The 17,729-nt window shown below is 35.7% G+C and overlaps 2 long non-coding RNA genes across 2 annotated transcripts in view; one reads left to right on the top strand and one right to left on the bottom strand.

Moving 5' to 3' along the window:
• The first annotated feature begins 2,035 nt into the window (after positions 1 to 2,035).
• Positions 2,036 to 17,729, top strand: part of LOC138151360 (uncharacterized) — a 34,280-nt gene continuing 18,586 nt past the window's right edge. The window contains exons 1-2 of the long non-coding RNA XR_011165799.1: positions 2,036 to 2,350; positions 2,491 to 2,668. This is a non-coding gene — a long non-coding RNA (uncharacterized lncRNA). The remainder of the gene's footprint in view (positions 2,351 to 2,490; positions 2,669 to 17,729) is intronic.
• Positions 2,678 to 16,206, bottom strand: LOC138151362 (uncharacterized). Its single transcript, XR_011165800.1, has 3 exons — positions 15,199 to 16,206; positions 11,163 to 11,268; positions 2,678 to 3,684 (listed from the first exon to the last, which is right to left on the bottom strand). It is a non-coding gene; the product is annotated as an uncharacterized lncRNA (long non-coding RNA).

Here is a 17,729-nt window from a genome sequence, read left to right on the forward strand (position 1 = left end):
CAGATCCTATACTTGAGTGTATGCCACCATAGGGAGGAGGGAGGGAGGAAGAGAAAATTTGAAACTCAAGGAATTGTGGAACTGAATCTTGTAAACTAAAAGTAAACAAACAAATTAATAAAGACAAAAAAAATAATTCCAGTGGCTTCCTATTCCCTCCAGTAAGCAAATAGAAAATGCTCTGTTTGGCAACCAAAGCCCTTCATAATCTAGCACTTTCCTATCCTTCCAATCCTTACACTTTGCTCCCTCATTAATCCAATCACACTGGCATCTTGGCTCTTCTATGAACGAGTTACTCTGCCTCTCAGCTCTGGGCTATTTCTCTGGCTTTCTCCTATATCTGGAATGCTCTCCCTCCTCACCTCCAACTATTCCAGAGCCTTCCATCTCTCCTGTATATTGCTTACATTTATATTGTCTCCCCTGGAAAGCAGGGAGTATTTTGCCTCTTTTTGCTTTCCTAGCACTTAGCCTAGTACCTGGCATTTAGTAGGTGCTTGGTACAGTGAATGGACTCATCTTCCTGCGTTCAAATCTGACTTCAGACACTTCCTAGCTGTATGCTCCTGGGCAAGTCACTTAACCCTGTTCACCTCAGTTTCCTCATCTATAAAATGAGCAGGAGAAGGAAATGGCAAATCACTCCAGTATCTTTGCTAAGAAAACCCCCCCAATGGAATCATAAAGAGTTGAACACAACTGAAACTACTGAACAAAAAACAATGACAAATATTGATTGATTGGGCAAAACTTAAAAAAAAAAAAAAACCTGTTTCTTGAATGGGACTCTTTATCTCCCACCTTAGGGTCTTTTCACTAATTACCCCCATGCCTGGAATGCTCTTCCACTCTACCTCCTGGCTTTCTTAGCTAAGCTCAGATCCCACCTTCAACAAGCCATTCCGAATTGCCTTCAGCGCTGGTGAGGCCGTGTGCGTTGTCTTCTTTACACTCGCAGCTGTCCGCAGGTTGTCTCGTTGGGACCGAAGCTCCTCGAGGGGAGAGATTGGTTTTGGCTTTCTTCGTGTCCCTCGTGTCTAGGTAACCGGTGTCTGACATAGTAAAGAGCTGTGGACTCGTTGACTTTCCCTACCAGGTAGCTATTATTTTTGTCATTAAAAAATTAATCTTTTTGTAATATACTCCAAAGATTTGGTAGATCCACATCATTTCATAGCACTCTGCTATTATTCATCTTCCAAGTAATTTCACCTGGACTACAAAATTATCAGAGATTCTCCAACTAAAGTAGGCCTATTTAATTTTTTCTGTGTCATGCTCCCTTGAAGCACCCTGCTATCATAAAATAAAGCATAGGGTTGCAAAGGAAGTCAATTCTATGGATGCATAATCATAAAAATATTTAGAAAACAAATTTGTAATGTGATAATTCATATGCTTCTATATTAACTCACTAAATAACTGGACAATGAATATGAAATATAGATAATTGTAAGTTAAATTTTATATTTTAAAGCATTGGTTTCAAGGCTGGTGTTACTTAATTTGAATAAAATATTGAACTTTGAAGTGGTCTTTGACAAAACAACATATCACATTAGAATCCGATTGTTTTTCAATTATAATGTCACATGAAAATTCTGATCCTATTGTGACAAAGTCACAGAAACTGCTATTACTATTGTGATATGTTGCCTGTATTAACAATGGAAGGAAACTGTAATTTTCAGCTGGATGTTAGTGAAAATAATGATGTATTTTTTTCATCCATGTTCAGAGTTCTTCAAATTTATATACAGACAGGTTAAGAACCCTTGATTAGAAAAAGGAAGGTTCCTTCCCCATCCCCCAGTGTCTTCAATATCCTGTGTAGTGCTTTATACTTAACAAATCTTTTAACATGTTTGTTGAACTTAAGGGCATAGTAGAATTTCAAATTAACAAGTATATTTGGCATTTATAGTGTTAAAGTTTTCTTTAGAGCTATAGGTCCTAGAAAAGGCATTGTAAAAAAAAAAAAGTCAATATGTAGACCCACTTCATTTTTTTTTCCCCTTGCAAACAGGAAATGGAGCCCTGAAAATTTTCTTAACTGGAAAGAGAGTGGAGAGGGAGGCCTATTCACACTACTCAAAATCAACTCTGATCTTGACCTATACTTGGGGGTCTGTGTGTGTGCTTTTCCTCTCTCTTTTTTTCTATTATTTTGGCAGACTTTTTGGAATGTCTGGGAGCTAAGGGCTTTGCTTCATGGAGCAGAATTTGTAAGCTAGAAAAAGAGAAAGTTATAGACTAAACCACAGAAATGTAAACATGTCTGCAGCTAAAATAACTCTACTTTCATTGAAAACATTCCTCACTCTCAATCAGACTTCTATGTACTAAGGTAAAAAAAAAAAAGAGGCATGTTAATAGTAACCAATTAATAGATTATGCTGCTCTGCCTGAAAAGTTGAAGCAGTTTTATTTTTTTTTTATATTAAAGGAGTGCTTAATTTTCCTCTTCCCTTCTTTTTCTCCCATTAGCTTTCTTTTCTGGTAGTTATTCATGGCTGTTTGGGTCCAGATACCAGCATTGCTAGTTTTTCAGTTGGTCAGGACAGGAAGGTGGACAATGTGAAATACCTGGAACTTATACTACTGACATGAATATCACCCAGAATGATATGGATATCACCCAGAAAATGGATGAAGAAATATATAGGTAAGCAAACTTTTAAAATTAAAACTTATTTTAAGATGAGGTTAGTTCTTTGGAAATTTTTCATAATCTGAGTAGTTTTACTTATTATGTTTTCATTTTTAAAAATTCTGTGTGCATATGTATAATTGCTTCTCAGAAAAGCTGATACTATTAAACTACTTCCTATATATATATATGTATATGTACATATATGTGTATGTACCTATTTGTTTTCTTCCTTTCCTTCTCCACACATTTACACTTATCTCTTCCCCTACCACCAGTCCTTTTATGGACACTGTCATCTGTAACAAGAGGTGGTTATAATTTATCCTACTGAAATTAGTTTTTTTCCCTTTTCTGCTTCTTTTCATTTCTATCTACATTTTAAAAAATTGTGATTTTTTGAACTTTATGTTTAGGAATTCAGGTTATTTTCTAATGATTTCCACTTAGATTGAAGAAATCCAGACTTAATTTGACAAATCATACAACACTAGTATTAGTCAACACCTCTTCTTTAAGCTTCCCCACCCACACCTTTACTTCCCCCCTTCTCCTTACTCTCAAACTTGAAATTTTGATTTCATTTCCAGCGTCTCTTTCTTATCCCTTTCAGAGATAAAAAAGATTCTCCAATGTTATTTGAAAAGTTTTTGAGTTAAGTTTTTTCTTCTTCTTCTGAGCTATTAATAGATCTATAACGAGTTGTCACATGGACACACTCGGGTACACACACACACACACACATCCCCTGGAAGTTACACTTTGGTAATAAGAGTTGAGAGTTTGGGTAGTTGCATTCATCCATGATTGGAGAAAGAAAGAGACTCATTGAGCCCCGGGCCAACACTTCCCCCACCCAACCCCTCAAAACCCACCGGCCAGAGCCTTGGCTGCAGCCACAATGCTTCCCTGGGCGGCAGTAGCAGCATCTCCGCTTTTCACTCAGTCCAGGTCTCTACTCTTCCGGTGGTAAGTCCTGGTTGTCTCTCTTCTTACCCTCTTCTTCAACTTTTCTTCCTACCCACAACATGCTGGAAAGTCAATTAAAACATGTCAGTCCCTTTTCCTTCTCTATTACCTCCTCCCTGCCGCTCTCTTTCCTTCCCCACCATCCCTAAGTAGGAAGAGCAAGGAAAAAGTTTTGACAGATGGCTGGAGTGAGACTCAAGTAGTTTGAGAGAGAAAACAAGCTTGGGACAGAGAATCTCAGGGTGGGAGTGAGGACTACATGTTAAGACCAAGGGGCAGGAGTGGGGGTGGAGTAAGGACGAGAGATGACCACTCTCTCTTCCTTCTTCCCTCCCTTCCTCTCTAGACCCGCTGAGGCTGGGACCTGAGGATGCCTCCGGGAAATAACAGACGAAAGTCTGAGCTACCGTTGTTAACTCAGTGAGCACTGGCATGTTTGGATAATGATAGGAAAACAGTGCTTTCCATTTTCTGAAGGCTTAATTAACTTCGGTTAAGACAACTCAGTCTCAGTAGATGTCCACTCTGGACACAAATTGTGGAGAGGACCAAAGGCTGCCTGAGGTAAAGGTCAGTGTGGTACAATGGAAAGAACACGTCTTTGGAGTCAGAGGATCTGGGTTCGACTTCTGCTTCTGTTTCTGTCTACTTGTGTGACACCTCCCCGGGGCCAAATTTTCTTTAGCCTTAAAATGAGAGTGTGCTAGAGACAATTAAATTCAGTTCTTGTCTGCCTTCAGCTTCACCCAGTAGTTTGTTCGTGTGTGTGTGTGTGGTCCATCACTTCTGACCTTCTACAGATGTCAGAGATAGAAAATCAAGTTTTCTTCCTTTGTCCAAGCCAACACACAATTTAGGGGATAAGAAAAACTTTCCTTTTCCACCACCTTCTCTCATCACAAGGAATGGAGGAGAGTGATTTGAGAAGCTTGCTAGGATGAGATGGAAAAAAGGTAGTTTCCCAAAATACAGCATAAAAATATTGAATGGATTTGATCAGTCCATTAAGGGAAATATAAATTCCCTGCTTATTTGGAAAGGGTAAGAAATCTCATAGCAGGGTAATATGGTTTGGTTTGTCAGGAAATAGGGATGGTTTGTCAGGAAAATAGTTGGTTCTTTTTTGATATGACAGTAAGGGTGGTTCTATCCTTACTATTCTTCCTTTGTTGAAAGAAAGTTTTCTTTAAATTGCATGATTGCCCCACTACTATCTTCTATATACTTTTTTTTTGAACATAGAACCTATATTCTTATACATAAGTCCAAGTTGTTGTTGTTTAGTCTTTTCAGTGGTATCTGACTCTTCATGACCCTATTTGCAGTTTTCTTGGCAAAGGTACTGGAGTGATTTGCCATTTCCTTCTTCAGCTCATTTTTACAGATGAGGAAACTGAGGTAAACAGTATTTAGTGACTTGCCGAGGGTCATACAGTTTACTACCTGTGTCTGAGCTCAGATTTGTACTCAGGAAGAGGAGTCTTCTTGATTGCAGGCCCAGACTTCTATCTGCTGTGCCATCTAGAGGCCCCATAGGTTTTGATCAAGTACCTAGGTCTAAAATTTTTAATAGTGTCAAGACTGATAGTCTTCACATTCTCTATCATTCCTTTCCTCCCCCTCCCTTTCTTCCTTCATCCAATGGTGTAATGAAAAGAAAAAAAATCCAGCAGGGGTTGGAGTCAGGTATTCTCTGTTAAAATTCTGAATGTCAGCATTTTGTTGCCGACCATAATTTAGTCACATAACCTCTTCTGGTACAGTTACCTAATCTGTAAAATGAAGGGTATGGACTTCTTCCAACTTTCTATGATCATGCATACTCTCTCTTTTTTGCTTTTTGGAGGGCAATTGGGGTTAAGTGACTTGCCCAAAGTCACACAGCTAGTAAATGTGTCAAGTGTCTGAGGCTGGATTGAACTCAGGTCCTCCTGACTCCAGGACTGCTGCTCTATGTACTGCACCACCTAGCCGCCCCTTTACTTTTTATAGCATAATGGATTTGTAGTTGAAAAGGACCTTAAAAATCATCTGTACTACCCTATCCTTATAATACTGATGAAGAACTTGAAAACTCGAAACCTAAATGGCAAGGTTCAGATTTGAACTGGGATATATATGACTTCAGATATAATGTCTTTTCTTCTTGATCCCAGAGGTACTCCTCTCTCCTAATAATTAGTAATTAACTACCACCTAATTCATTAGGGTCAAGTTTACGTTATTTCTCATCCATTGTTTTGTATGGCATCTGTTTTGATACTTGAATGAGACAACATCTACTTACTGTTTCCAAATACACAATGACCTCATGGCTCTATAAAATATATTACATTAAGATTTTACTTAAAACAATAAAGTTTAGAATGTAATTAATAGTCCAAGATTATCTGAACCAATGAATATTTGTGTTTTTTTTTTTTTGTTATTGTTGGATTAAGATTGAGGCATGGACTTAGTAAAAATTTGTTACTACGTGAAGAAATTAATATTAAAATATAAAATCACTCATGTCATGTAGAAGCATATTTCAGTTATATATTGAATCCTTCTATATTTCAAAAAATTTTAATCTTCAATCAGAAATATTTTTCAATGAACCCAATGCAATATCTGTTACCATAAATGTTATCAGTAGAACAACATTATCATATCTTACCTTTTATATGAATAATTTTTATAGTTCACTGAAATATTGTATTAGATTTAACAGATTATGTGTAGAGAATTATCACATTCCTTAGACTCAACTTTTAATGCATTATGGAAGTAACTGGCGGTAGTAGACTTTTAGTACTGTCAGCAGTAGCCAGGTGGCCTAATGGGTAGGAGGGCTGGACTCAAGAGTTAGAAAAATAAGTTCAAATTCTACTCTAGACACTTAATATTTGTGTGAAGGAGGGCATGTTAGTAAACCTATCTCAGCTTCAATTGTCATGTGTAAAAAAGGAAAAATAAAAGCAACACTCAACAATTGTAAAGCTAAAATGAGATAAAATAAATATAGTGTTTTGCAGTCCATAATGGCTATATAAATACTGGCTATTACTATTAGCAGTTATAGCAGTGAGATTTATTTTTAAAAAGCATGCTAAACCAAAGAGAAAAATGAGACTCAAAGTGGATAGCAATTTATTTTATTTTATTTTATTTTTAAAGCAATCGGGGTTAAGCAACTTGCTCAAGGTTACATGGCCAGTTATTTCTGGGTGTGGTGCTGAGTATCTGAGCCCCGATTTGATCCAGGTCATCCCGACACTGGAGCCAGTGCTCTTACTCGCTGAGCCACCTGGCTGCCCCTAAGCTATTGGGGTTAAGTAACTTGCTCAAGGTTACACGGCCAGGTGTTTCTGGGTGGGTGCTAAGTGTCTGAGCCCGGGATTCGATCTCCAGGTCTTCTCAACACTGGAGCCGGTGCTCTTACTCGCTGTGCTACCTGGCTGCCCCGATAGCAATTTATTTTAAAGAATTATTTGTCTTTTATTTTTCCCAATTGCATGTAAATTTTTTTAACATTAAAAAATTTTTTTTAGTTCAAAATTCCCTCCTTCCTTCTCCTCCCCCCTCACTGAGAAGGCAAGCAATTTGGTATAGGTTTTATATGTACAATCATGCAAAATATATTTCTATATTAGTCATGTTGTGAAGGAAAAAAACAAGCCAAATTAAAAAAAAAAGAAAAATAATGTTTAAAAATATGCTTTGGTCCGCATTCAGATTTCACCAGTTCTTTCTCTGCACATGGATAGTATTTTTCATAAATCCTTCAAAATCGTCTTGGATGATTATATTACTGAAAATAGCTAAGTCATTCACAGTTGATCATCATGCAATATGAAAATTTATTTAAAAAATGGTTGAAATAATGATCCAGGACTAGTAGGGAAAAGTAGGCATGTTAATAACATGCAAGGCTATGTTCATAAAGAAAAATTTTAGGAATACTGTGTTATTTATAAATTTGTAATTTAATTACAGTTTGCTTCTATGTAAGTAAAATGAGGAACTAGTACTAAATATAAACTGCTAAACAGTTTATAAATACTTGTGGGTTAATATAATTCAAACATCCTTTAAAATTTTCAGTTTTTCCTTCCTCTACAACAGTTCATTTCACTTACTTTACTCTAATAAAGAGGTGAAAGCAGAGGTATTCTGTCGATTTTTTAAAAAAGATCCATCATTATGAGTTTTACTAACAGTTTAATTTTTGCCAATGAATGTTTCCTATAGTCATTTGTTTTTAATGTATGTTGTCCTTTTTCAACCTTGTGATTTTGGATATAAATATTTCTCCCACTTTTCAAAGCTTTGTTTTAAAAAAAGTATTAAAAACACTTAAATTCAAAATATCTTTGTATCAAATTTTATCTGATGTGATTATTTTAGAAATCCAAACAGAATGCAAGAAATTATATAAAATCATAAGTTAAAAGAAAAAAATGCCACAGCAAGAATTTTGAGGTTGTTTTTGATTCTATTTCTTTGATCATTTTATATGTATATACCATATCAAATTTCTTATATTATAGGTTAGGAATTTTAAAAAATCTCAGGAAATTATTTTTTGTTTTCTAAAAATCAGTATTAGTGCTGATTTTTACTGTTTTCTAAGTAATAATAGTAATATAAAAGTATGTAACAATGCAATAACTCTTCTTATAGCAAGGAAGCCTCTTTCATAGTCCTGCTCCAGTGCCTACTCAGGATACATGTGTCATATTGACAGAAAACAAAGTTATTTGTTGGTTTTCACATAAGGGGATGTATATGCTTATGTAATACATAAATTCATATCACTCATTATAAGCTATATGTGGTAAAGTTAGCTTAAAAATAAAAAATATTTATTAGTGAAAGCAAGATTGATTGAGATTATGAACTCATTTCCAGATCAACTTGACACTTTTCTTTAATTAATCAATCAATAAGTATTGGAATTAAAGTCTTTTTTTTTGTTTTGTTTTTTGGAGTCCTTTGAATCATCACACTTCATTTTTGAGGCAGTTGCCTGCCTTTTAGCTATCAGGTGAACTTGTTAGGTGAACACTGCTTTATTTCTTTTGTTTCTGGTTGTGGTTGAAGACACACTCTCTTTTTAGGTGCTATTTTTTCAAAATGCAATTTTACTTTATAGTTCATTTTAAAAAAAAATCTGAAGCTATTTAAAATTTTACTCTAGACTACATAGAAAAGTTAGTTGTCACTACAAAAATATTAGAATTATTCAAAATTAGTCACCTCTTTTTTGAAATTTAATATATTTATTTTTTCCTCATGTACATATTAAAACATTTTTTTAACTTTTTAAAAAAAATTGAGTTCCAAATTCCTTTCTTCCTTTCCTCCTTGCCCTCTCCCCTCCCTGAGACAGTAAGATCAGATATAGGTTATACATATGCAACCATGTAAAACATTTCTATATTAGTCATTTTTTTTACAAGAAGACTAGAATAAGAGAAAAAGAATGAAAAAAGAAAATGAAAAATAACATGTCAGTCTTCAAGTAATATCAGTTCTTTTTTCTGGAGGCTTCAGTATTCAAATTATATCAGTTCTTTCTCTGTAGGCAGATAGTAAGTTTCATCATTAGTCTTTTGGGATTGTCTTGGATCATTGTATTGCTGAAAACAGGTACTGACTTCTTTTTAAAAAGTCATAAAAGATACTTTCTAATAAAAACTGACAATTGAAACTTAGTGGTAGATCTTCATATGCAGATTACTTATTCTACAACAAGAATGATTTCATGGAGTTCCACTGAACAAATTAGAATCGAGAGCCATTTATAAATTATCTAATCCAATCTAACAAATGAAGAGATTGAAGCCTAGAGAAGTGTTAAGACAACCACACAATGAGTTCTAGTCTAATGTCCTTTAGAGGAAGAACTCTAAACTAAGGCACACATAAGGACTTTAGTACTTCAGTGTCTAACTTCATAACTTTAGACATTTTCAACATAAGGTTTGTTAGCTATGCATTTAAAAACAAATCCATACCTGTAGTTTTATCATTATAGAGAACTCCTGTTGGGAAAACACCTTCCACTGTTGTCTCAGTCATGGAGAGGTCCCAAGGTCAAACAGATCATATGTGTCAGATCTTGGATTTGACCCTAGGTTTTCCTCAATCCAAAATCAGCCTTTTTTCATTGATATAAACTTTTCCCACCAATTAGTTCAAAGAGTTTCGATCTTAAGTAAAGGCAATGAACTTATTACAAACAACTACCATAAATACTCACACAACCTTCAGCTGCCTCCCCAAAATACAATAAAATGACTCCTAATCCTTAGCTTTGGTTTTGCACTGCTAATGGTGTGGTTACAAGGCTCTTCAGGGGAAGTGCAGTGAGAGTAGGAGGGAAATCCTTTCCTAACTTGACATTTCATTTGTCCTTCTGTAGGAGGAGATAAGGCAAAACATTACATTGTAAATCTGGTGACAAGTATTTTATATATATATATTATATATATTTATATTTAATTTCATAAATTTAAGTATAAGCAGAATGTAGACAATCCTCTCAAATGAAAAGGTGCTTCCAAAAACAAAGTTCTAAACTGAGCTTTTATATTTAAAATCACTTTTAAGTTCTATTTTTTGGGAGTATGACATAATCTTGAATACCAACTTGCATATATGAAGCAGTAATTGAGCAATTAAAGTAAGGGCTTGACTTGGTGTATGTTCTGAAGTGTTTGAGGAAATGATAATTGTGTGACTTTTTACTATAATACTATTAATAATAATAGGTAGCATCTATATGACACTTTAAGGTTTACAAAGAACTTTATATTTGGCCCTCACAAAACCCTATGAAATAAGGCTACATTTTATAGATGAGGAAACTGAAGCTGAGAGTGGTTAAGTGACTTGGCTAGGATCACAAAGCTAGTAAATATTTGACTCCAAGTCCAGCACTCCATTCACCTCACCACCCTAATTGCCTCTATTTACTACTCCACAATAATGGGTGTACATGAGAATAATAAAAATATATGCCTAAATTAATTTATTACTTTTTTACTTTGAGCCTAGAGAGGTAGCTTAGCATAATGGGTTAAGATCTGACTTCATAACTTGAAAGACTTGGGTTCAATTCTCATTTTTGACATATATAGGTTTTGTGGGCAAGCCACTTAACCTTTTAGGTTTAAGGCAACTCCTTAAGACTATAACCTGAAGAGAAGGTACTAGCTTTCATGGCAATTCTTCACCTGGATTTTTCTATAATCAGCAAAATCACAGGAATGTTCAGGTCCTTACATTGACTCTAAGGAATGAAAACTAATATTTGATCCAGAATAAAGATGGTCTCTAAGAAGGGTCTTTCAAAAACAATTCTGTGTTTAATGTGTAGCCTATAAATTCTGGAAGTTTTTAGAAGGCATTTTTCTTGTATCATCATATCTTTTTTGTAGGCCTAAAGTTATTCACTATCCCTATGATACAGGAAATAAAGGAGTAAAATGCAGAATGATTGCTCTTCTTTTTTGGAGGAGGGAGGCAGGGCAGTTGGGGTTAAGTGACTTACCCAAGGCCACACAGCTAGTAAGTGTCAAGTGTCTGAGGCTGGATTTGAACTCTGGTCCTCCTGACTCCAGGGCCAATTCTCCATTCACTGCGTCACCTGGCTGCCCCTATGAGTGATTGTTTTAAGATAGCAAACATATTTTTATTTTACTTATGAATTGTGCCAAGGTTCCCAAAGTCTACCTTTTAAAATGTATGTGATGACATTGTAGTTTTGAACTAAATTACAGAGGAGGAAAGCTTTGTTTAGATATTGTGTCACTATGACTTTTTATTACTTTATATAATAAGTTGAAAAAGAATTTATTTTTAATTTAGAGGAATCAGTGAGATATTGATACTTTGGTGGGAGTTGCTGAAACTGGTAACACCCCAAACTAAGGGAAGTTAAAGCAATTTGGAATGAATATTTGTGGGAATATTTGGATTTAGGAAGTGCAAGTTGAAGCATGAAGTTATGCTATTTATAACTGGGAGCAATAAAGTGAACATAGTTTGAAACTTAATTTTTAAAAGCAATTGGCTATAGCAATTTATGTTTTATATAAATTTTATAGCTGAACAAAAGTAAACCTATCTTATAGTTGAACAAAAAAAATGATCTTTTTGTTTTGTTTGAGTCTAGACAGCAATCATTATTCAAAATTTCAAAATAGTGGTAATTATGATAAGATGCAAGGGTTTTCTGGTAAACATTTAACAAGTGACTCTCCAAAAAATAATGCACAATACGTTTTAAGGTTTAATCTGCATTATTACTTTAATTTCATTATTGTTAATCATTATTTCATCAATAATTGCATCATTAGTAATTTTTCTCCATCACTTTCTTAAGTCTAGACAATCAACAAAACAATTGTCTTGATTCATAGTATTTGTTGATTTCTAAAGTGTAAATACTCACACTGAAAATTTAATGGTTGGCTCTCAGAGGCTGACAAGCTAGCTCCAGCCCACCCTTGATGAAATGTATCCACCTCTTAACAATATAATAAACTGTGCTAAAACCTAGTAAATATAAAAGCATTATTTCTCTTTGTAGAAAAAACTTGATTGTAAGTATATGCTGTCAATTGATTACTAACAACTAATGTATACATGAATACAAATCTACTGCTTCATCATTCTAAGAAGACATTAGTATTTTTTATCATATATACTTCAAAAGATCCAGGATCCCATACAATTCATCCTTACCTTCCTATTTTATATAATTCTTCCTCACAACACTGGGATATAGGTGCTATTACTACCTCCATCTTATAGTTGAGGAAAGTGAGGCAAATCCATTAAGTGACCTGAACAGGGTCATATAGCTAGTCATATAGCTAGGTCATATAATCTGAGGTCAAATTAGAATCCAAGGTTTCACTCCAGACCCAGTGCTCCATCCATTGCATCATTCAGCTGCTACCTAACATGTTTGGGAACTTTAGGTATTTTAATATTCCATGGAGGCCAGTGCTTCATTCAGGTTATTTGTTTACTGTCCTTTGCCCTTACTACACAGCTGATCATCTCCTTTTCTGATCACATATTTCCTCCATGTTATCTTTTATATTGCCCATAAATAGTTGATAAAATGTTGTAGTCTACATGTGTCTGCCCAGCATTTTCCTTTGTGTGCAATTTTTAAATTGTCTGTTTGATCACTTGACATTTTTATTCTTTGTAGGCATTTTTTTTAACCATGATCTGCAACTGTATCTTGTTACTGAATAGATGTTAGAATAAAAAAGATGGGATTTTAGTCATGGAGTAGTTTAGCATAATTAAAAGTACTGTACTATTTCTCAAATGTAATCTACTTCTTTTTCTTTCTCTTAATTCCTAGCTCTTTGTGCAACTACAGTACATAATCACATTCTATAAAGTGATAGATCAAATTAATGGTCTGTCTATACAATTGCATGCTATACTGAGGACAATAGACATTCATTTAGTTTTTCCCCCCTGTAGTTAAGTCAATTTCTTTTGAGTGACTGGATTTAATGTGTTTTAGAAAGACTTGGCTTTACCATGCAGTCACTGGGAAGGAGCAGATACTCTTCATAAATTGTCTTCCATCTCTTTTTACATGAAGTTTTAGTGTTAGAGGTATGGAAGAAAACACGGTGAAGAAGTGTTAGCATTGTTAAGTTTGGAGTCAAATTCAATTATATCTGAGTGACATTTTACAGGTTACTCAACTTCCTCGATCCTCAGGTATAAATAGCCTCGTTGAACAAGATGACTTCTAAGGTTCCTTCCAAGGTCTGAAGAGTTGTTTGTGACTGATTCTAAATTATTAGCCAACATCTGAGAGGTGAGACTATGGATGGAGGGAACTGGATTTCTGAAGGGTGTTGGGAGAGTTAGCAGTGCCATTTGTCTCCAGATGACCCAGAATAAGGAAGCATGGAAGACAAATATTATCTATTTTGTCCAGATCTAGTCTGATTTTTAACAATAAATGGGACAAATCATATTTGAAATCAATACTAGAGCAATAATAAATAAATCTAATAACTCATGTAAAATTCTTTTAGCCTAATGAAGAGAAAAACTGGGTGTTACTTTTTATAACTAAATACCAATGCTTGATCTGTTTATCTCTGTCCCCTTTGTTTTTCTCTCATGTATATTTTTAAAAATTGCACTAACACTTTTTTCTTTATTTCTGTTGTTTTGGCATCACCATCACCAACCTGGCTTCTTCCACCCATAATACAACTCTTCCCTCACCATCTAAAAAAAAGTATAATCAAGCAAAACAAATCCAAACATTGGCCACATCTGAAAGTTTTTATTTCACTATATACATAATTCTGACCCTAATGGAAGCAACCCAAGACCTTGAGCCCACTAGCCCTGGAAGTAGCAGTGTCCCCCAGGTGACTGATCCTGCTTCTATTCTAGAAGCCATCATTAAAAGGAGCAACCACTACGGAAAATGAACCTGCCATCTTCACCATTACCCAGCACCAACTGCTGATCAACTACCATTTCCATAAAATTAATTTCCATGATTCTTGGGAAGAGTGCCATTCTCCAAGTTTTCCTGTTTCAGCCCTTCTCCCCCCAAATCCCCACCCCCCCCAACAACAGCACAAGTTATCCTAGTAGTAACCAAATAGCATAAAGTCAGTTTCCTCAAAACAATAACTTATCCTGAGAGAGAGAGACAGAGGATTAGAGCAGTTAATTCACTACAATCTCAACCACTTTTCTTTAGACTGATAAGAGATAGCTTAAGACTGATCACAAGAGCTCCAGATAGAGCAGTAGCTCCAAGACAACCAGTACAGCACAAATGATCATTATCCAGGGAATTAATCCTTGTGGAGCTGCTACTTGGCAATTGCTTCTTCAGGTTCTACAGATCTGGTTCCTCAGTGATAATAGCAACCAAAGATCTAGAAAAATGATTGTGGCACTATCAAATGGTTCAGTACCAGAAATAAATGTGGCTTATCAGAAGAAATGTCATTAAAGAAGGTGAATTACAAACTAATTTGCTGCTGTACTTGAAGGGCCATAGGGGCTTTCCATCTGACTTGAACCCCTTTATATGTGTTGTCTTCCCTTTTAGAACATTATCTCCTTGAGAACAGGGACTATCTCAAATCAGTCATTTGTATCTCCATTGCTTAGCAATAATGCTTTTCACAAAGTAAGTGCTTAAATGGTTTAAAAAATTTATTCATTCTGTTTAAAAAGTATCAGAGAAGAACATAAACAAGTCTATAGCTTTCACCAACATTTATTGATCAGCTTCTAGCTCAGTCTGAAGCCTACAGAGGAATAATCAGGTCAGGAATGCCATACCAAATTTATGCCTGTAGTTCTGTCACTCCTAGGCTGCAGAGCCTCCCAGCTGGCTGGTGGTAGCTAAGGCCAGCCGCAATTGTCTATTACTTAGACCCAAACTCAGGGCAGGAATTTGTAGGGCTCAGACTGTGTAGGGCAATCAGATCTGGCCCATTTTGGGAACACTTAAAGCTTGCAGATCCCAAGCCTGGGTTGACCTTGAGATCTCAGAACAACATAATACTCACCCCAAGAAAGCAGCAATGGGACCAGCCCAGATCTTCTCTTCAGAAATGCACAGGGTCCACTATCAGCATATAATCTAAAGCCAGAAAATAGGCTGGAAAAAGAGAAAACAAGTAAAAAATCTATCATGGTGAACAAGAATGATCAAGACAAAAACTAGGAAGAGAGTGATTACAAAATATCTATAGACAAAACTTCATTGGAAAAATTGGCATAAGTTCAATTAGAATTCTTAGAAAAGATAAAGTTTTAAAAAAGTATTAAAATTTAATACTAATATACTTTAATACTTAAAATTAGAGCACTACAGAGAAAAATGGAAAAGAAATAAAAATTATGGAAAAAAATCAGAAAGAGAATAGTCAGACTGGCACAAGGAATACAAAACCAAGTAACAAACTCCCTGAAGATCATAATGAACCAAATAGAAGTCAATGACTCCGTGAGACCACAATAAATGTAAAAACAAAGTCAAAATTCTAAATAAAAATAGAAAAGATATATAGCATCTTGTAGCCAAAACAACTGATTTGGGAAAGATTGAGGAGAAAAATATTAGATATAAGACAAATAGCTATTCCCTGGTAGATTAATGGTCAAAGTATATGAACAAACAACTCTCAAAAGAACTGCAGAGAATTCATAGCCACATGAAAAAATGCTCCAAGTCACTAATAATAAGAGAAATACAAATCAGAACAACTCTGAGGATTCACTTCACACCCTGTAAAATGACAAAAATGGAAAAAAAAAATTGCAATAGACAATGTTGGCGGTGTTGTGGAAAGATAGGCATACGTTGGTGGAACTATGAAATGGTACAATTGTTTGGAAAGTAATTTGCATTTATGTAAATAAAATGACTAAAATATTTATACCCTTTGAATTAAAGAGTCTATTGCTAGGCTTATATCCTAAGAAAGCTATTGATAAGAGAAAAATTCCCATAGACTCCAACATAGTTATAGCAGCACATTTTGCAATAGCTAAGAACTGGAAATAAAGTAGATGCCCACTAATTGGGGAATGGTAAACAAATTGTGGTACATAATTGTAATAAAAGCTACTTAAGCATGGAAAGGTCTTTGTGAATGGATGCTTTGCTTTTTTTTTATCTGTGTGGCCTATAGTCAATAATTTAACTTCTCCAGGCCTTGATTTTCTTATCTGTGTAATGAGGATAAGGTTAGATGATTCCTGTAATCTTCTAGCTCTAAATCTATGACTCTCTATGAAGAGAAGCCAAATGTGAGCTCTGTCTCCCCACGTTGTCTCAAATAGCGTTTTTTGCATCCTCTTTTGTCCCTATTACATTGTGCTTTGTAGCCTACTTATCTGTGTTCTGATCACCTCCCTTTGTCTCCCCTCCAAAGAGTAAGCTCCTTTAGTAGGAAGATGTTGTAATTTTGCTGTTTTTTCCTCTGTATCCTAGTGTCTAACAGAATACTTTGCACACATAGTTAGCACTTACTAAGTATTTATTGGAATAAATTTATTGGAATTATTGAAAGACAAGTTAGGGTAAGTAGAAGTGAATGAAGACACTCAGTTACACAGCAAGAGATTGAATCTGAGTAGCACCCTTAGTAGAAGAAAGGGGCAGGGAAGGACTCAGTGTCACAGCAGTGCTGAGTGTATGCCAACCCTAGAATTTGAGGCAAAAGAAGGGAATAAAGCATCTTCTAGTACAGGGCAAACCAGGGTTCTCATCATCAGCAGAAAACAGGGTCAGGGCATCATCCAGCATCCAGGAACCTCATCCATGGTGGAAATCTCAGGCAGAGCATTTCCCAGTGCAAAACAAACTAGGGCCTGAGCAATATTTAGCACAGGCAAATCCAGGGACCTCATCTATAGCAGAAGGCAGGCCCAAATCCGAATCTAGGTAGCCCTTGTTTAATCCAACATCCAGGGAGCATGGGCCTAAACTATACTGGGGGACTGTAGCAGCAAGCACCCTAGCATACCCAGGATGGCATCTAGCACATGTTCTTTGATCTGATTTTCTAAAGGAAAGCAACTCAAAAAGGGTTGACAATCTTATTTTAACCAAACACATATCATTTACCTAGTTCAGAGGAAAAGTCAGCACCCTGAACTTCAGAGAATACAAACAGAAGTTATAAGCAGACAAAAATATACAGACAGAGAAAATAACACAATTCAACAGACAGGGCTTCTAGCTGTCTGACCATTCCATACATACAGTTGGTCACCAGAGAGAGAAACACGAACATCTGGGTTTTCAAAGTTGGAGGGCTCAACAGCTGCCCAGAGTCTCATCTGACCAAATCACACAACTCTTCCCATAAGTGAGCCCCAAAGTAAAACCTCACCTCAGAGGTGTATATAACCTTCTCTAGGGTCAAAGAACATAACAACCCTGGTGACCCACTGACTAATTACAAAGTAACAAGGTTTGGGCCTTCCTGAAAAACAAGTCTCCCCTAAGCAAGCTTCTCCTGTTGGGCTCCACTCCACCTTTCAGCAAACTCCTCCCACCACAGACTCCATGTGACCACATTTAGCCCAT

Source organism: Petaurus breviceps, unplaced genomic scaffold (assembly GCF_028583685.1).
Source record: "Petaurus breviceps papuanus isolate PSGF00001 unplaced genomic scaffold, PetGlider_PUasm1.0 90897, whole genome shotgun sequence".
Classification (NCBI taxonomy): Eukaryota; Metazoa; Chordata; class Mammalia; order Diprotodontia; family Petauridae; genus Petaurus; species Petaurus breviceps.